The following is a 21,754-nucleotide window of genomic DNA, read 5'->3' as shown; positions in this document are numbered from 1 at the left end:
AATGTGAATTATTTGTCTTTAGCTTAACTGGAAACTCGGCAATTAAGATTTGACTCCACCGTGTTTATTCATATAATATACATATAATTTTTCAGATGTCATCAAATAAAAAGCCTGCCCACTGTCAGGCCACACTCATCGTTACAAAACTGCAGCAACTTCGACATATGACCGGAAGAGAACTGGCATATATGCAAGTCACAAGTACCGGCACAAACAAGCACAGCTACAAATCTCTAGACAGCTTTAGACAAACTGTCGACAACGAACTGTCGAAAATTATAAATTTAACGGACACTTTGAAAAAACAACTCGCGGATGACTACAAAAATTCTAAAAAGAGGACAGTATCTGAAACCTCATCTATAAATACTACACCCACCAAGTATATTAAGACTGAGAATATGCCAACCAACCCGTTTACTAGCCCATCCACTTCATCCGCAATATTAACCCCTCCCGCTCTAGACTCTGAATCACAACAATCCATTAACATTGATGATTTTCCTGAGGATGACATAGATGATTTGGCTTTATTACAGGCAACAGCACTTGCAAGTCCGGAACTCGACCAACCAAGTGGCATAGCCGCAAGCACGGAACCAAGCCAATCAAGTGCCATAGCCACAACCGAAATAGTTTTCAAAAATAAATAACTATTAAAATATTACATACTAAAATATGTACTAGTGATGCTTTATTAAAATATAAAGGATTTCAAAGAAGTTTGTATTTCTCTGTTCAATTTGAACTTGCTCACAATCATTGCTAACAAAATAACATTATGACTATTGTGAGGCATTTGATAAACATGCAAACTGCCTTAAAATGTCTTGACTTGTTTAGAGAAATTATCAAGCAAACTAAAATTGCAACTACTTCTCTAAAAAACTTCATTTTTGTACAAGAGGCAAGAGTTATAATTTGTGATTTGTAATTTTAAAACATAAGTTGATTTAATATACAGGTTTTTTGATGCGAATAGTTTAAAAAAACCTAATTCTTTTCAAATTCACCCGTGTGTTTTTCGCGTTGCTATTCTATTGTTAGTCGACTGAAGCCATTGTTAGTTGAAAGACTGGTTACATAACCTTTACACCAAACTCGTATACACATTATTGTAGTGAAATTAGCCTAAATCACACAGCATAAGACACACACTTTTGGTGTCAGGAGGCCAATTTTGATTTGGCCAAGTATCGCGCTATGCGCGAAGGCTAGTTTGTTTGTTTGTTTGTTTGTTTGTTTGTTTGTTTGTCATCACTCTAGCGCTCACAGTTTTGATGCGAATGACTCCAAATTACTACCATACATGTCACCTGGTGCAAGGACGACACTGCCCAATTTTGGTTAAAGTCCGGACCACGGTCCCAATTCTGGACCACTTTTAAAAATTACTTTCAGACCTGCTAGTGTTAAAAGATTGGACAGAATTATCAAAGGCCGGTGAGCAGTCTTAAATTAACAAGTAAACTAAAATTGCATTTTCTCGAGAACTACTTGTCCAAAAAACTTCATTTTTGTACAAGAGGCAAGAGTTATAATTGGTGATTTGTAATTTTAATACTAAATTAGATTTAATATAGAGATTTTTTGATGCGAGTAGTTTACAAAACCTATTTCTTTTCAAATTCACCCGTGTGTTTTTAGCGTTGGTGTTCTATTGTTAGCCGACTGAAGCTATTGTTCGTTGAAAGGCTGGTTACATAACCTTTACACCAAACACGTATATACACATGATTGTAGTGAAATTAGCCTAAATCACACAGCATAAGACACACACTTTTGGTGAAAATTGGGTCAATGTCAGGAGGCCAATTTTGATTTGGCCAAGTATCGCGCTATGCGCGAAGGCTAGTTTGTTTGTTACTTGGCCAAATTGAAAATTGGCCAAGTATGTTGATTGGTGCGGTTTGTGTGTGTGTGTGTGTGTTTGTTTGTTTGTCATCACTCTAGCGCTCACAATTTTGATTCGAATGACACCAAATTACTACCATACATGTCACCTGGTGCAAGGACGACACTGCCCAATTTTGGTTATAATCCGGACCACGGTCCCAATTCTGGACCACTTTTAAAAATTATTTTCAGACCTGCTAGTGTTAAAAGATAGGACAGAATTATCAAAAGCCGGTGAGCAGTCTTAAATTAACAAGTAAACTTAAATTGCATTTTCTCGAGAACTATTTCTCCAAAAAACTTCATTTTTGTACAAGAGGCAAGAGTTATAATTTGTGATTTGTAATTTTAAAACTGAATTAGATTTAATAAAGAGATTTTTTGATGCGAGTAGTTTACAAAACCTATTTCTTTTCAAATTCACCCGTGTGTTTTTCGCGTTGCTGTTCTATTGTTAGCAGACTGAAGCTATTGTTCGTTCAAAGGCTGGTTACATAACCTGTACACCAAACTCGTATACACATGATTGTAGTGAAATTAGCCTAAATCACACAGCATAAGACACACACTTTTGGTGAAAATTGGGTCAATGTCAGGAGGCCAATTTTGATTTGGCCAAGTATCGCGCTATGCGCGAAGGCTAGTTTGTTTGTTTGTTTGTTTGTTTGTATGTTTGTTTGTTTGTTTGTTTGTCATCACTCTAGCGCTCACAGTTTTGGTTCGAATGACTGCAAATTACTACCATACATGTCACCTGGTGCAAGGACGACACTGCCCAATTTTGGTTAAAATCTGGACCACGGTCCCAATTCTGGACCACTTTTAAAAATTACTTTCAGACCTGCTAGTGTTAAAAGATAGGACAGAATTATAAAAAGCCGGTGAGCAGTCTTAAATTAACAAGTAAACTAAAATTGCATTTTCTCGAGAACTACTTCTCCAAAAAACTTCATTTTTGTACAAGAGGCAAGAGTTATAATTGGTGATTTGTAATTTTAAAACATAATTAGATTTAATATACAGGTTTTTTGATGCGAGTAGTTTACAAAACCTATTTATCTTCAAATTCACCAGTGTGTTTTTCGCGTTGCTGTTCTATTGTTAGTCGACAGAAGCTATTGTTCGTTGAAAGGCTGGTTACATAATCTGTACACCAAACTTGTATACACATATGATTGTAGTGAAATTAGCCTAAATCACACAGCATAAGACACACACTTTCGGCAAAAATCGTGTCATGGTCAGGAGGCCAATTTTGATTTGGCCAAGTATCGCGCTATGCGCGAAGGCTAGTTTGTTTGTTTGTTTGTCATCACTCTAGCGCTCACAGTTTTGATTCGAATGACTCCAAATTACTACCATACATGTCACCTGGTGCAAGGACGACACTGCCCAATTTTGGTTAAAATCTGGACCACGGTTCCAATTCTGGGCCACTTTTAACAATTATTTTCAGACCTGCTAGTGTTAAAAGATAGGACAGAATTATCAAAAGCCGGTGAGCAGTTTTAAATTAACATGTAAACTTAAATTGCATTTTCTCGGGAACTACTTGTCCAAAAAACTTCATTTTTGTACAAGAGGCAAGAGTTATAATTTGTGATTTGTAATTTTAAAACTGAATTAGATTTAATATAGAGGTTTTTTGATGCGAGTAGTTTACAAAACCCATTTCTTTTCAAATTCACCCGTGTGTTTTTCGCGTTGCTGTTCTATTGTTAGCAGACTGAAGCTATTGTTCGTTGAAAGGCTGGTTACATAACCTGTACGCCAAACTGGTATACACATGATTGTAGTGAAATTAGCCTAAATCACATAGCATAAGACACACACTTTTGGTGAAAATTGGGTCAATGTCAGGAGGCCAATTTTGATTTGGTCAAGTATCGCGCTATGCGCGAAGGCTAGTTTGTTTGTTTGTTTGTCATCACTCTAGCGCTCACAGTTTTGATTCGAATGACTCCAAATTACTACCATACATGTTACCTGGTGCAAGGACGACACTGCCCAATTTTGGTTAAAATCTGGACCACGGTCCCAATTCTGGACCACTTTTAAAAATTATTTTCAGACCTGCTAGTGTTAAAAGATAGGACAGAATTATCAAAATCCGGTGAGCAGTCTTAAATTAACAAGTAAACTACTGAAATTGCATTTTCTCGAGAACTACTTGTCCAAAAAACTTCATTTTTGTACAAGGGGCAAGTGTTATAATTTGTGATTTGTAATTTTAAAACATAATTAGATTTAATGTACAGGTTTTTTGATGCGAGTAGTTTACAAAAACCTATTTCTCTTCAAATTCACCAGTGTGTTTTTCGCATTGCTGTTCTATTGTTCGGATCGGTTTGTGTGTGTGTTTGTCATCGCTCTATCGCTCACAATGGTAAATACACATAGGAATCTTTCTTCAGATGTTAGTCAGTTGTGTATGGCTCGGTGGTCTGTGCTGGTGTCTGCAGCATTTAAGTTACCGAGATCGAGTCTCACCTTGGGAAATGAAACGAAATCAGATTTTTTTTTATTGTTTGTTCAAGTATATTTCTTAGTATATAAATTATACGGTTGATTTATAATTAAATCTAGAGAAATTATGTCTCTATTTTCATGTTACATGGGAGGTTTATGACATATACTGAACTTTGATCGGGTTAAAATCTGTCAAAGTCAAGTTTGTTTAGGAGGCCAATTTTGATTTGGCCAAGTATCGCGCTATGCGCGAAGGCTAGTTTGTTACTTGGCCAAATTGAAAATTGGCCAAGTATGTTGATCTGTTTGGTTTGTGTGTGTGTTTGTTTGTTTGTTTGTTTGTTACTTGGCCAAATTGAAAATTGGCCAAGTATGTTGATCTGTTTGGTTTGTGTGTTTGTTTGTTACTTGGCCAAATTGAAAATTGGCCAAGTATGTTGATTGGTGCGGTTTGTGTGTGTGTGTGTTTGTTTGTTTGTCATCACTCTAGCGCTCACAATTTTGATTCGAATGACTCCAAATTACTACCATACATGTCACCTGGTGCAAGGACGACACTGCCCAATTTTGGTTAAAATCTGGACCACGGTTCCAATTCTGGGCCACTTTTAACAATTATTTTCAGACCTGCTAGTGTTAAAAGATAGGACAGAATTATCAAAAGCCGGTGAGCAGTCTTAAATTAACATGTAAACTTAAATTGCATTTTCTCGGGAACTACTTGTCCAAAAAACTTCATTTTTGTACAAGAGGCAAGAGTTATAATTTGTGATTTGTAATTTTAAAACTGAATTAGATTTAATATAGAGGTTTTTTGATGCGAGTAGTTTACAAAACCCATTTCTTTTCAAATTCACCCGTGTGTTTTTCGCGTTGCTGTTCTATTGTTAGCAGACTGAAGCTATTGTTCGTTGAAAGGCTGGTTACATAACCTGTACGCCAAACTGGTATACACATGATTGTAGTGAAATTAGCCTAAATCACATAGCATAAGACACACACTTTTGGTAAAAATTGGGTCAATGTCAGGAGGCCAATTTTGATTTGGTCAAGTATCGCGCTATGCGCGAAGGCTAGTTTGTTTGTTTGTTTGTCATCACTCTAGCGCTCACAGTTTTGATTCGAATGACTCCAAATTACTACCATACATGTTACCTGGTGCAAGGACGACACTGCCCAATTTTGGTTAAAATCTGGACCACGGTCCCAATTCTGGACCACTTTTAAAAATTATTTTCAGACCTGCTAGTGTTAAAAGATAGGACAGAATTATCAAAATCCGGTGAGCAGTCTTAAATTAACAAGTAAACTACTGAAATTGCATTTTCTCGAGAACTACTTGTCCAAAAAACTTCATTTTTGTACAAGGGGCAAGTGTTATAATTTGTGATTTGTAATTTTAAAACATAATTAGATTTAATGTACAGGTTTTTTGATGCGAGTAGTTTACAAAAACCTATTTCTCTTCAAATTCACCAGTGTGTTTTTCGCATTGCTGTTCTATTGTTCGGATCGGTTTGTGTGTGTGTTTGTCATCGCTCTATCGCTCACAATGGTAAATACACATAGGAATCTTTCTTCAGATGTTAGTCAGTTGTGTATGGCTCGGTGGTCTGTGCTGGTGTCTGCAGCATTTAAGTTACCGAGATCGAGTCTCACCTTGGGAAATGAAACGAAATCAGATTTTTTTTTATTGTTTGTTCAAGTATATTTCTTAGTATATAAATTATACGGTTGATTTATAATTAAATCTAGAGAAATTATGTCTCTATTTTCATGTTACATGGGAGGTTTATGACATATACTGAACTTTGATCGGGTTAAAATCTGTCAAAGTCAAGTTTGTTTAGGAGGCCAATTTTGATTTGGCCAAGTATCGCGCTATGCGCGAAGGCTAGTTTGTTACTTGGCCAAATTGAAAATTGGCCAAGTATGTTGATCTGTTTGGTTTGTGTGTGTGTTTGTTTGTTTGTTACTTGGCCAAATTGAAAATTGGCCAAGTATGTTGATTGGTGCGGTTTGTGTGTGTGTGTGTTTGTTTGTTTGTCATCACTCTAGCACTCACAATTTTGATTCGAATGACTCAAAATTACTACCATACATGTCACCTAGTGCAAGGACGACACTGCCCAATTTTGGTTAAAATCCGGACCACGGTCCCAATTCTGGACCACTTTAAAAAATTATTTTCAGACCTGCTAGTGTTAAAAGATAGGACAGAATTATCAAAAGCCGGTGAGCAGTTCTAAATTAACAAGTAAACTAAAATTGCATTTTCTCGAGAACTACTAGTCAAAAAAACTTCATTTTTGTACAAGAGGCAAGTGTTATAATTTGTGATTTGTAATTTTAAAACATAATTAGATTTAAGGTACAGGTTTTTTGATGCGAATAGTTTTAAATACATATTTCTATTCAAATTCACCCGTGTATTTTTTTCGCGTGCTGTTCTATTGTTCGGTTTGTGTGTGTGTATAATCACTCTATCGCTCACAATGGTAAATACACATAGGAATCTTTCTTCAAATGTTAGCCAGTTGTGTATGGCTCGGTGGTCTGTGCTGGTGTCTACAGCATTTAAGTTACCGAGATCCATGCCGAGATCGAGTCTCACCTTGGGAAATGAAACGAAATTAGATTTTTTTTTTATTATTCGTATTGTTTGTTCAAGTATATTTCTTAGTATATAAATTATACGGCTGATTTATAATTAAATGTAGAGAAATTATGTCTCTATTTTTTGTTACAAGGGAGGTTTATGACATATACTGAACTTGGATCGGGTTAAAATCGGTCAAGGTCAAGTGTGTTTAGGAGGCCAATTTTGATTTGGCCAAGTATCGCGCTATGCGCGAAGGCTAGTTTGTCTGTTTGTTTGTTTGTTTGTTTGTCATCACTCTAGCGCTCACAGTTTTGATTTGAATGACTCCAAATTACTACCATACATGTCACCTGGTGCAAGGACGACACTGCCCAATTTTAGTTAAAATCTGGACCACGGTCCCAATTCTGGACCACTTTTAAAAATTATGTTCAGACCTGCTAGTGTTAAAAGATAGGACAGAATTATCAAAAGCCGGTGAGCAGTCTGAAATTAACAAGTAAACTTAAATTGCATTTTCTCGAGAACTACTTGTCCAAAAAACTTCATTATTGTACAAGAGGCAAGAGTTATAATTTGTGATTTGTAATTTTAAAACTGAATTAGATTTAATAACGAGGTTTTTTTATGGGAGTAGTTTACAAAACCTATTTCTTTTCAAATTCACCCGTGTGTTTTTCGCGTTGCTGTTCTATTGTTAGCAGACTGAAGCTATTGTTCGTTGAAAGGCTGGTTACATAACCTGTACACCAAACTCGTATACACATGATTGTAGTGAAATTAGCCTAAATCACACAGCATAAGACACACACTTTTGGTGAAAATTGGGTCAATGTCAGGAGGCCAATTTTGATTTGGCCAAGTATCGCGCTATGCGCGAGGGCTAGTTTGTTTGTTTGTTTGTTTGTTTGTTTGTCATCACTCTAGCGCTCACAGTTTTAGTTCGAATGACTCCAAATTACTACCATACATGTCACCTGGTGCAAGGACGACACTGCCCAATTTTGGTTAAAATCTGGATCACGGTTCCAATTCTGGGCCACTTTTAACAATTATTTTCAGACCTGCTAGTGTTAAAAGATAGGACAGAATTATAAAAAGCCGGTGAGCAGTCTTAAATTAACAAGTACTTAAATTGCATTTTCTCGGGAACTACTTGTCCAAAAAACTTCATTTTTGTACAAGAAGCAAGTGTTATAATTTGTGATTTGTAATTTTAAAACTAAATTAGATTTAATATAGAGGTTTTTTGATGCGAGTAGTTTACAAAACCTATTTCTTTTCAAATTCACCCGTGTGTTTTTCGCGTTGCTGTTCTATTGTTAGCCGACTGAAGCTATTGTTCGTTGAAAGGCTGGTTACATAACCTGTACACCAAACTCGTATACATATGATTGTAGTGAAATTAGCCTAAATCACACAGCATAAGACATACACTTTTGGTGAAAATTTGGTAAATGTCAGGAGGCCAATTTTGATTTGGCCAAGTATCGCGCTATGCGCGAAGGCTAGTTTGTATGTTTGTTTGTTTGTTTGTTTGTCATCACTCTAGCGCTTACAGTTTTGGTTCGAATGACTCCAAATTACTACCATACATGTCACCTTCTGCAAGGACGACACTGCCCAATTTTGGTTAAAATCCGGACCACGGTCCATATTCTGGACCACTTTTAAAAATTATTTTCAGACCTGCTAGTGTTAAAAGAAAGGACAGAATTATCAAAGGCCGGTGAGCAGTCTTAAATTAACAAGTAAACTAAAATTGCATTTTCTCGAGAATTACTTCTCCAAAAAACTTCATTTTTGTACAAGAGGCAAGAGTTATAATTGGTGATTTGTAATTTTAAAACATAAATTGATTTAATATACAGGTTTTTTGATGCGAGTAGTTTACAAAACCTATTTCTCTTCAAATTCACTAGTGTGTTTTTCGCGTTGCTGTTTATTGTTAGCCGACTGAAGCTATTGTTCGTTGAAAGGCTGGTTACATAACCTGTACACCAAACTCGTATACACATGATAGTAGTGAAATTAGCCTAAATCACACAGCATAAGACACACACTTTCGGTGCAAATTGGGTCAATGTCAGGAGGCCAATTTTGATTTGGCCAAGTATCGCGCTATGCGCGAAGGCTAGTTTGTTACTTGGCCAAATTGAAAATTGGCCAAGTATGTTGATTGGTGCGGTTTGTGTGTGTGTTTGTTTGTTTGTTTGTTTGTTTGTTTGTTTGTTTGTTTGTTTGTTTGTCATCACTCTAGCGCTCACAGTTTTGGTTCGAATGACTCCAAATTTCTACCATACATGTCACCTGGTGCAAGGACGACACTGCCCAATTTTAGTTAAAATCCGGACCACGGTCCCAATTCTGGACCACTTTTAAAAATTACTTTCAGACCTGCTAGTGTTAAAAGATAGGACAGAATTATAAAAAGCCGGTGAGCAGTCTTAAATTAACAATTACTTAAATTGCATTTTCTCGGGAACTACTTGTCCAAAATACTTCATTTTTGTACAAGAGGCAAGTGTTATAATTTGTGATTTGTAATTTTAAAACATAATTAGATTTAATGTACAGGTTTTTTGATGCGAGTAGTTTACAAAACCTATTTCTCTTCAAATTCACCAGTGTGTTTTTCGCGTTGCTGTTCTATTGTTCGGTTTGTGTGTGTGTTTGTCATCGCTCTATCGCTCACAATGGTAAATACACATAGGAATCTTTCTTCGAATGTTAGTCAGTTGTGTATGGCTCGGTGGTCTGTGCTGGTGTCTACAGCATTTAAGTTACCGAGATCGAGTCTCACCTTGGGAAATGAAACGAAATCAGATTTTTTTTTTATTGTTTGTTCAAGTATATTTCTTAGTATATAAATTATACGGCTGATTTATAATTAAATCTTTTTTATTGTTTGTTCAAGTATATTTTTTAGTATATAAATTATACGGCTGATTTATAATTAAATCTAGAGAAATTATGTCTCTATTTTCATGTTACATGGGAGGTTTATGACATATACTGAACTTTGATCGGGTTAAAATCGGTCAAAGTCAAGTTTGTTTAGGAGGCCAATTTTGATTTGGCCAAGTATCGCGCTATGCGCGAAGGCTAGTTTGTTTGTTACTTGGCCAAATTGAAAATTGGCCAAGTATGTTGATCTGTTTGGTTTGTGTGTTTGTTTGTTACTTGGCCAAATTGAAAATTGGCCAAGTATGTTGATTGGTGCGGTTTGTGTGTGTGTGTGTGTGTTTGTTTGTTTGTCATCACTCTAGCGCTCACAATTTTGATTCGAATGACTCCAAATTACTACCATACATGTCACCTGGTGCAAGGACGACACTGTCCAATTTTGGTTAAAATCCGGACCACGGTCCCAATTCTGGACCACTTTTAAAAATTATTTTCAGACCTGCTAGTGTTAAAAGATAGGACAGAATTATCAAAAGCCGGTGAGCAGTCTTAAATTAACAAGTAAACTTAAATTGCATTTTCTCGGGAACTACTTGTCCAAAAAACTTCATTTTTGTACAAGAGGCAAGAGTTATAATTTGTGATTTGTAATTTTAAAACTGAATTAGATTTAATATATAGGTTTTTTAATGCGAGTAATTTACAAAACCTATTTCTTTTCAAATTCACCCGTGTGTTTTTCGCGTTGCTGTTCTATTGTTAGCCGACTGAAGCTATTGTTTGTTGAAAGGCTGGTTACATAACCTGTACACCAAACACGTATACACATTTGTAGTGAAATTAGCCTAAATCACACAGCATAAGACACACACTTTTGGTGCAAATTGGGTCAATGTCAGGAGGCCAATTTTGATTTGGCCAAGTATCGCGCTATGCGCGAAGGCTAGTTTGTTTGTTTGTTTGTTTGTTTGTTTGTTTGTCATCACTCTAGCGCTCACAGTTTAGATTCGAATGACTCCAAATTACTACCATACATGTCACCTGGTGCAAGGACGACACTGCCCAATTTTGGTTGAAATCCGGACCACGGTCCCAATTCTGGACCACTTTTAAAAATTATTTTCAGACCTGCTAGTGTTAAAAGATAGGACAGAATTATCAAAAGCCGGTAAGCAGTCTTAAATTAACAAGTAAACTTAAATTGCATTTTCTCGGGAACTACTTGTCCAAAAAACTTCATTTTTGTACAAGAGGCAAGAGTTATAATTTTTGATTTGTAATTTTAAAACTGAATTAGATTTAATAAAGAGGTTTTTTGATGCGAGTAGTTTACAAAACCTATTTCTTTTCAAATTCACCGGTGTGTTTTTCGCGTTGGTGTTCTATTGTTAGCAGACTGAAGCTATTGTTCGTTGAAAGGCTGGTTACATAACCTGTACACCAAACTCGTATACACATGATTGTAGTGAAATTAGCCTAAATCACACAGCATAAGACACACACTTTTGGTGAAAATTGGGTCAATGTCAGGAGGCCAATTTTGATTTGGCCAAGTATCGCGCTATGCGCGAAGGCTAGTTACTTGGCCAAATTGAAAATTGGCCAAGTATGTTGATTGGTGCGGTTTGTGTGTGTGTGTGTGTGTGTTTGTTTGTTTGTCATCACTCTAGCGCTCACAATTTTGATTCGAATGACTCCAAATTACTACCATACATGTCACCTGGTGCAAGGACGACACTGTCCAATTTTGGTTAAAATCCAGACCACGGTCCCAATTCTGGACCATTTTTAAAAATTATTTTCAGACCTGCTAGTGTTAAAAGATAGGACAGAATTATCAAAAGCCGGTGAGCAGTCTTAAATTAACAAGTAAACTTAAATTACATTTTCTCGAGAACTACTTGTCCAAAAAACTTCATTTTTTTACAAGAGGCAAGAGTTATAATTTGTGATTTGTAATTTTAAAACTGAATTAGATTTAATAAAGAGGTTTTTTGATGCGAGTAGTTTACAAAACCTATTTCTTTTCAAATTAACCCGTGTGTTTTTTGCGTTGCTGTTCTATTGTTAGCAGACCTTTGTTCGTTCAAAGGCTGGTTACATAACCTGTACACCAAACTCTATACACATGATTGTAGTGAAATTAGCCTAAATCACACAGCATAAGACACACACTTTTGGTGAAAATTGGGTCAATGTCAGGAGGCCAATTTTGATTTGGCCAAGTATCGCGCTATGCGCGAAGGCTAGTTTGTTTGTTTGTTTGTTTGTTTGTCATCACTCTAGCGCTCACAGTTTTGGTTCGAATGACTCCAAATTTCTACCATACATGTCACCTGGTGCAAGGACGACACTGCCCAATTTTAGTTAAAATCCGGACCACGGTCTTAATTCTGGACCACTTTTAAAAATTACTTTCAGACCTGCTAGTGTTAAAAGATAGGACAGAATTATAAAAAGCCGGTGAGCAGTCTTAAATTAACAATCACTTAAATTGCATTTTCTCGGGAACTACTTGTCCAAAAAACTTCATTTTTGTACAAGAGGCAAGTGTTATAATTTGTGATTTGTAATTTTAAAACTAAATTAGATTTAATATAGAGGTTTTTTGATGCGAGTAGTTTACAAAACCTATTTCTTTTCAAATTCACCCGTGTGTTTTTAGCGTTGGTGTTCTATTGTTACCCGACTGAAGCTATTGTTCGTTGAAAGGCTAGTTACATAACCTGTACACCAAACTCGTATACACATGATTGTAGTGAAATTAGCCTAAATTACACAGCATAAGACATACACTTTTGGTGAAAATTGGGTCAATGTCAGGAGGCCAATTTTGATTTGGCCAAGTATCGCGCTATGCGCGAAGGCTAGTTTGTTTGTTTGTTACTTGGCCAAATTGAAAATTGGCCAAGTATGTTGATCTGTTTGGTTTGTGTGTGTGTTTGTTTGTTTGTTTGTTTGTTTGTTTGTTTGTCATCACTCTAGCGCTCACAGTTTTGGTTCGAATGACTCCAAATTACTACCATACATGTCACCTGGTGCAAGGACGACACTGCCCAATTTTGGTTAAAATCTGGACCACGGTTCCAATTCTGGGCCACTTTTAAAAATTATTTTCAGACCTGCTAGTGTTAAAAGATAGGACAGAATTATAAAAAGCCGGTGAGCAGTCTTAAATTAACAAGTACTTAAATTGCATTTTCTCGGGAACTACTTGTCCAAAAAACTTCATTTTTATACAAGAGGCAAGTGTTATAATTTGTGATTTGTAATTTTAAAACTAAATTAGATTTAATATAGAGGTTTTTTTATGCGAGTAGTTTACAAAACCTATTTCTTTTCAAATTCACCCGTGTGTTTTTCGCGTTGAGGTTCTATTGTTAGCCGACTGAAGCTATTGTTCGTTGAAAGGCTGGTTACATAACCTGTACACCAAACTCGTAGACACATGATTGTAGTGAAATTAGCCTAAATCACACAGCATAAGACACACACTTCTGGTGAAATTTGGGTCAATGTCAGGAGGCCAATTTTGATTTGGCCAAGTATCGCGCTATGCGCGAAGGCTAGTTTGTATGTTTGTTTGTTTGTTTGTTTGTCATCACTCTAGCGCTCACAGTTTTGGTTCGAATGACTCCAAATTTCTACCATACATGTCACCTGGTGCAAGGAGGACACTGCCCAATTTTGGTTAAAATCCGGACCACGGTCCCAATTCTGCACCACTTTTAAAAATTATTTTCAGACCTGCTAGTGTTAAAAGAAAGGACAGAATTATCAAAGGCCGGTGAGCAGTCTTAAATTAACAAGTAAACTAAAATTGCATTTTCTCGAGAACTACTTCTCCAAAAAACTTCATTTTTGTACAAGAGGCAAGAGTTATAATTGGTGATTTGTAATTTTAAAACATAAATTGATTTAATATACAGGTTTTTTGATGCGAGTAGTTTACAAAACCTATTTCTCTTCAAATTCACCAGTGTGTTTTTCGCGTTGCTGTTTATTGTTAGCCGACTGAAGCTATTGTTCGTTGAAAGGCTGGTTACATAACCTGTACACCAAACTCGTATACACATGATAGTAGTGAAATTAGCCTAAATCACACAGCATAAGACACACACTTTTGGTGCAAATTGGGTCAATGTCAGGAGGCCAATTTTGATTTGGCCAAGTATCGCGCTATGCGCGAAGGCTAGTTTGTTTGTTTATTTGTTTGTTTGTCATCACTCTAGCCCTCACAGTTTTGGTTCGAATGACTCCAAATTTCTACCATACATGTCACCTGGTGCAAGGAGGACACTGCCCAATTTTGGTTAAAATCCGGACCACGGTCCCAATACTGGACCACTTTTAAAAATTACTTTCAGACCTGCTAGTGTTAAAAGAAAGGACAGAATTATCAAAGGCCGGTGAGCAGTCTTAAATTAACAAGTAAACTAAAATTGCATTTTCTCGAGAACTACTTCTCCAAAAAACTTCATTTTTGTACAAGAGGCAAGAGTTATTATTTGTGAATTGTTATTTTAAAACATAAATTGATTTAATATACAGGTTTTTTGATGCGAGTAGTTTACAAAACCTATTTCTCTTCAAATTCACCCGTGTGTTTTTCGCGTTGCTGTTCTATTGTTAGCCGACTGAAGTTCGTTGAAATGCTGGTTACATTTGTACACCAAACTCGTATACACATGATTGTAGTGAAATTAGCCTAAATCACACAGCATAAGACACACACTTTTGGCAAAAATCGTGTCATGGTCAGGAGGCCAATTTTGATTTGGCCAAGTATCGCGCTATGCGCGAAGGCTAGTTTGTTTGTTTGTTACTTGGCCAAATTGAAAATTGGCCAAGTATGTTGATCTGTTTGGTTTGTGTGTTTGTTTGTTTGTTTGTTTGTTTGTTTGTCATCACTCTAGCGCTCACAGTTTTGATTCGAATGACTCCAAATTACTACCAGACATGTCACCTGGTGCAAGGAAGACACCGCCCAATTTTGGTTAAAATCCGGACCACTGTTCCAATTCTGGGCCACTTTTAAAAATTATTTTCAGACCTGCTAGTGTTAAAAGATAGGACAGAATTATAAAAGCCGGTGAGCAGTCTTAAATTAACAAGTACTTAAATTGCATTTTCTCGGGAACTACTTGTCCAAAAAACTTCATTTTTGTACAAGAGGCAAGTGTTATAATTTGTGATTTGTAATTTTAAAACTAAATTAGATTTAATATAGAGGTTTTTTGATGCGAGTAGTTTACAAAACCTATTTCTTTTCAAATTCACCCGTGTGTTTTTAGCGTTGGTGTTCTATTGTTAGCCGACTGAAGCTATTGTTCGTTGAAAGGCTGGTTACATAACCTGTACACCAAACTCGTATACACATGATTGTAGTGAAATTAGCCTAAATCACACAGCATAAGACATACACTTTTGGTGAAAATTGGGTCAATGTCAGGAGGCCAATTTTTATTTGGCCAAGTATCGCGCTATGCGCGAAGGCTAGTTTGTTTGTTTGTCTGTTTGTTTGTTTGTTTGTTTGTCATCACTCTAGCGCTCACAGTTTTGATTCGAATGACTCCAAATTACTACCATACATGTCACCTGGTGCAAGGACGACACTGCCCAATTTTGGTTAAAATCCGGACCATGGTCCCAATTCTGGACCACTTTTAAAAATTATTTTCAGACCTGCTAGTGTTAAAAGATAGGACAGAATTGTCAAAAGCCGGTGAGCAGTCTTAAATTAACAAGTAAACTTAAATTGTTTATTTCTTTTCAAATTCACCCGTGTGTTTTTCGCGTTGCTGTTCTATTGTTAGCCGACTGAAGCTATTGTTCGTTGAAAGGCTGGTTACATAACCTGTACACCAAACTCGTATACACATGATTGTAGTGAAATTAGCCTAAATCACACAGCATAAGACACACACTTTTGGCGAAAATTGTGTCATGGTCAGGAGGCCAATTTTGATTTGGCCAAGTATCGCGCTATGCGCGAAGGCTAGTTTGTTTGTTACTTGGCCAAATTGAAAATTGGCCAAGTATGTTGATCTGTTTGGTTTGTGTGTGTGTTTGTTACTTGGCCAAATTGAAAATTGGCCAAGTATGTTGATCTGTTTGGTTTGTGTGTGTGTTTGTTTGTTTGTTTGTTTGTTTGTTTGTTTGTTTGTTTGTTTGTTTGTCATCACTCTAGCGCTCACAGTTTTCATTCGAATGACTCCAAATTACTACCATACATGTCACCTGGTGCAAGGACGACACCGCCCAATTTTGGTTAAAATCCGGACCACGGTTCCAATTCTGGGCCACTTTAAAAAATTATTTTCATACCTGCTAGTGTTAAAAGATAGGACAGAATTATCAAAAGCCGGTGAGCAGTCTTAAATTAACAAGTAAACTTAAATTACATTTTCTCGAGAACTACTAGTCCAAAAAACTTCATTTTTGTACAAGAGGCAAGAGTTATAATTTGTGATTTGTAATTTTAATACTTAATTAGATTTAATGTAGAGGTTTTTTGATGCGAGTAGTTTACAAAATCTATTTCTTTTCAAATTCACCCATGTGTTTTTCGCGTTGCTGTTCTATTGTTAGCCGACTGAAGCTATTGTTCGTTGAAAGGCTGGTTACATAACCTGTACACCAAACTCGTATACACAGGATTGTAGTATAATTAGCTTAAATCACACAGCATTAAGACACACACTTTTGGTAAAAATCCGGACCACCTATTTCTTTTCAAATTCACCTGTGTGTTTTTCGCGTTGCTGTTCTATTGTTAGCCGACTGAAGGTATTGTTCGTTGAAAGGCTGGTTACATAACCTGTACACCAAACTCGTATACACATGATTGTAGTGAAATTAGCCTAAATCACACAGCAAAAGACACACACTTTTGGTGAAAATTGGGTCATTGTCAGGAGGCCAATTTTGATTTGGCCAAGTATCGCACTATGCGCGAAGGCTAGTTTGTTTGTTTGTTTGTTTGTCTGTTTGTTTGTTTGTTTGTTTGTCATCACTCTAGCGCTCACAGTTTTGATGCGAATGACTCCAAATTAATACCATACATGTCACCTGGTGCAAGGACGACACTGCCCAATTTTGGTTAAAATCTGGACCACGGTCCCAATTCTGGACCACTTTTAAAAATTATGTTCAGACCTGCTAGTGTTAAAAGATTGGACAGAATTATCAAAATCCGGTGAGCAGTCTTAAATTAACAAGTAAACTACTAAAATTGCATTTTCTCGAGAACTACTTGTCCAAAATACTTCATTTTTGTACAAGAGGCAAGTGTTATAATTTGTGATTTGTAATTTTAAAACATAATTAGATTTAATGTACAGGTTTTTTGATGCGAGTAGTTTACAAAACCTATTTCTCTTCAAATTCACCAGTGTGTTTTTCGCGTTGCTGTTCTATTGTTCGGTTTGTGTGTGTGTTTGTCATCGCTCTATCGCTCACAATGGTAAATACACATAGGAATCTTTCTTCGAATGTTAGTCAGTTGTGTATGGCTCGGTGGTCTGTGCTGGTGTCTACAGCATTTAAGTTACCGAGATCGAGTCTCACCTTGGGAAATGAAACGAAATGAGATTTTTTTTTTATTATTCGTCTTTTTTGTTCAAGTATATTTCTTAGTATATAAATTATACGGCTAATTTATAATTACATCTAGAGAAATTATGTCTCTATTTTCATGTTACATGGGAGGTTTATGACATATACTGAACTTTGATTGGGTTAAAATCGGTCAAAGTCAAGTTTGTTTAGGAGGCCAATTTTGATTTGGCCAAGTATCGCGCTATGCGCGAAGGCTAGTTTGTTTGTTTGTTTGTCATCACTCGACTCTAGCGCTCACAGTTTTGGGTCGAATGACTCCAAATTACTACCATACATGTCACCTGGTGCAAGGACGACACTGCCCAATTTTGGTTAAAATCTGGACCACGGTTCCAATTCTGGGCCACTTTTAAAAATTATTTTTAGACCTGCTAGTGTTAAAAGATAGGACAGAATTATCAAAAGCCGGTGAGCAGTCTTAAATTAACAAGTACCTAAATTGCATTTTCTCGCGAACTACTTATTCAAAAAACTCCATTTTTGTACAAGAGGCAAGAGTTATAATTTGTGATTTGTAATTTTAAAACTTAATTAGATTTAATTTAGAGGTTTTTTGATGCGAGTAGTTTACAAAACCTATTTCTTTTCAAATTCACCCGTGTGTTTTTCGCGTTGGTGTTCTATTGTTAGCCGACTGAAGCTATTGTTCGTTGAAAGGCTGGTTACATAACCTGTACACCAAACTCGTGTACATGATAGTAATGAAATTAGCCTAAATCACACAGCATAAGACACACACTTTTGGTGCAAATTTGGGTCAATGTCAGGAGGCCAATTTTGATTTGGCCAAGTATCGCGCTATGCGCGAAGGCTAGTTTGTTACTTGGCCAAATTGAAAATTGGCCAAGTATGTTGATTGGTGCGGTTTGTGTGTGTGTTTGTTTGTTTGTTTGTTTGTTTGTCATCACTCTAGCGCTCACAGTTTTGATTCGAATGACTCCAAATTACTACCATACATGTCACCTGGTGCAAGGACGACACTGCCCAATTTAGGTTAAAATCTGGACCACGGTCCCAATTCTGGACCACTTTTAAAAATTATGTTCAGACCTGCTAGTGTTAAAAGATAGGACAGAATTATCAAAATCCGGTGAGCAGTCTTAAATTAACAAGTAAACTAAAATTGCATTTTCTCGAGAACTACTTGTCCAAAAAACTTCATTTTTGTACAAGAGGCAAGTGTTATAATTTGTGATTTGTAATTTTAAAACTGAATTAGATTTAATATAGAGGTTTTTTGATGCGAGTAGTTTACAAAACCTAATTCTTTTCAAATTCACCCGTGTGTTTTTTCCGCGTGCTGTTCTATTGTTAGCCGACTAAAGCTATTGTTCGTTGAAAGGCTGGTTACATAACCTGTACACCAAACTCGTATACACATGATTGTAGTGAAATTAGCCTAAATCACACAGCATAAGACACACACTTTTGGTGAAAATTGGGTCAATGTCAGGAGGCCAATTTTGATTTGGCCAAGTATCGCGCTATGCGCGAAGGCTAGTTTGTTTGTTTGTTTGTATGTTTGTTTGTTTGTTTGTTTGTCATCACTCTAGCGCTCACAGTTTTGGTTCGAATGACTGCAAATTTCTACCATACATGTCACCTGGTGCAAGGACGACACTGCCCAATTTTGGTTAAAATCCGGACCATGGTCCCAATTCTGGACCACTTTTAAAAATTACTTTTAGACCTGCTAGTGTTAAAAGAAAGGACAGAATTATCAAAGGCCGGTGAGCAGTCTTAAATTAACAAGTAAACTAAAATTGCATTTTCTCGAGAACTACTTCTCCAAAAAACTTCATTTTTGTACAAGAAGCAAGAGTTATAATTGGTGATTTGTAATTTTAAAACATAAATTGGTTTAATATACAGGTTTTTTGATGCAAGTAGTTTACAAAACCTATTTCTCTTCAAATTCACCAGTGTGTTTTTCGCGTTGCTGTTCTATTGTTCGGTTTGTGTGTGTGTTTGTCATCGCTCTATCGCTCACAATGGTAAATACACAGAGGAATCTTTCTTCAAATGTTAGTCAGTTGTGTATGGCTCGGTGGTCTGTGCTGGTGTCTACAGCATTTAAGTTACCGAGATCGAGTCTCACCTTGGGAAATGAAACGAAATCAGATTTTTTTTTATTGTTTGTTCAAGTATATTTATTAGTATATAAATTAGGCCTATACGGCTGATTTATAATTAAATCTAGAGAAATTATGTCTCTATTTTCATGTTAAATGGGAGGTTTATGACATATACTGAACTTTGATCGGGTTAAAATCGGTCAAGGTCAAGTTTGTTTAGAAGGCCAATTTTGATTTGGCCAAGTATCGCGCTATGCGCGAAGGCTAGTTTGTTTGTCTGTTTGTTTGTTTGTTTGTTTGTTTGTTAGCAGGATTACTCAAAAAGTAATTACAAGATCTTTACCAAAATGAATAGACATATAGATATGTGGTCAAGGACCATTCCATTAAATTTTGGGACCATTTGGGACCACAGTCCCAATTCTGGACCACTTTTTAGTATACTTTTTTAGACCTGCTAGTGTTAAAAGATAGGACAGAATTTTTCAAAAGCCGGCACCCAGTCTTAAAGTAACAAGTAAACTGAAATTGCATTTTCTCGAGAACTACTTGTCCAAAAAACTTCATTTTTGTACAAGAGGCAAGTGTTATAATTTGTGATTTGTAATTTTAAAACATAATTAGATTTAATGTGCAAGTTTTTTGATGCGGGTAGTTTAAAAAACCTATTTCTTTTCAAATTCACTTGTTTGATTTTCGCGTTGCTGTTCTCTTGTTAGTCGACTGAAGCTATTGTTAATTGAAAGGCTTGTTTCATAACAATTACACCAAACTCGCATACACATGCTTGTAATAAAATTAGCCTAAATCACAAACAGCATTAAGACACGCACAAATATATATTTTTTTTTTTTTACCGGAGAAATCTTATGTAGGAGAATTTTACAGTAGGCGGAGGTATGCCCTCTCGGAGTGGCTTTCTAGTTTTATATGTATTTTTTAAATAAATGTTGTATTTGTTATTGTTTATTATGTGCAATTTGGACCCCATTGGAAATAGGCTGGTTTTTTTCCGGCCTAATGGGTGTTCCTGATGCTCGTTATTTTGTCTTTTGTCTGTATGCAATTTTAATGTTGAGCATCAAATAAATTCAATCAATCAATAGGAAAACATTATTTTATGTTAGGGCTGCAGTATGTGTAATATTTGTTGTATTTGTTTCATTGCAAAAAGCTTGTGGGTATCCGGAGTATGGTTCTGATTGCAAGAAGATTGCTCACTGCAGTGAAAGTGACTATGATAGGCAGACTGGATGTAAAACAAATGTAATGTGTTCACATAATTTTACCGGTCACAAGTGTCTAGGTTGGTTTTCATTTTGAATTTTTCTAAAAGCTAACCCAACAAATTTGGATTTTTAAGATGCTCTGTTCTTTCTCTCATTTTTTTATTTTGATACAAAATCTTTTTACATATATATCTGATTTAATTTGCTACTAAATGAATAATACTTGATAAAGAAATACAGTATTGAATTGTGTGCCGACAGCTCATGTACAGGTATGTTGCAACTTTCCTTAAAGGATAGGTTCCTATTGTTTATCATAAAATATAAACCTTTGCAACATTGATAGTAAAGTCAATTATTTGTAGACAAAAAAGTAGTGTTGCAAAACTTTTTTATAATGTTATAACTTAAGTTGGATTTTACGAATTTTCAAGGAGTTACAATGCCACCGGGTATTATTTCTAATAAAAAATTGTTCTGTTTTTTTTCTTTTTATTACACGGAAAAATGCCTAAAGATTACTGTAGCGTGTCTAAGGCTCGCCCTCTCCATGGTAACCCCTTGCTCATCTAAAAAAATGTACTAGATGTGTATCTGGTTTAAATAGTTTAATAAGTTAAAAAATAAGATAGTTTGTTTTGTTTTATTTAGATTATGAAGCAGATACACCTTGTCCTGTTGGTTTTTTTGGGGAACAATGTCACAAGAAATGTCATTGTCATAATCAAGCAAACTGTCACAAGTTTAATGGTACATGTGAAAATGGATGTGAGACGGGCTGGGCAGGAGAAGGCTGTCAAACAGGTTTGTAAATGCTGTTATACTTGACAGATTTCTATAAGCAGGTCCGATAATTTAATTAATTTTCTTTATAAAAATCATTCATCCCTGGTATACCCAGTACATGTATATATCATACAATCTATCTATATATAAGTTTTTTTTAAAAGAAA

Source organism: Antedon mediterranea, chromosome 8 (assembly GCF_964355755.1).
Source record: "Antedon mediterranea chromosome 8, ecAntMedi1.1, whole genome shotgun sequence".
In the NCBI taxonomy this organism is placed as follows: domain Eukaryota; kingdom Metazoa; phylum Echinodermata; class Crinoidea; order Comatulida; family Antedonidae; genus Antedon; species Antedon mediterranea.
Note: the sequence above shows the minus strand (reverse complement) of the source record.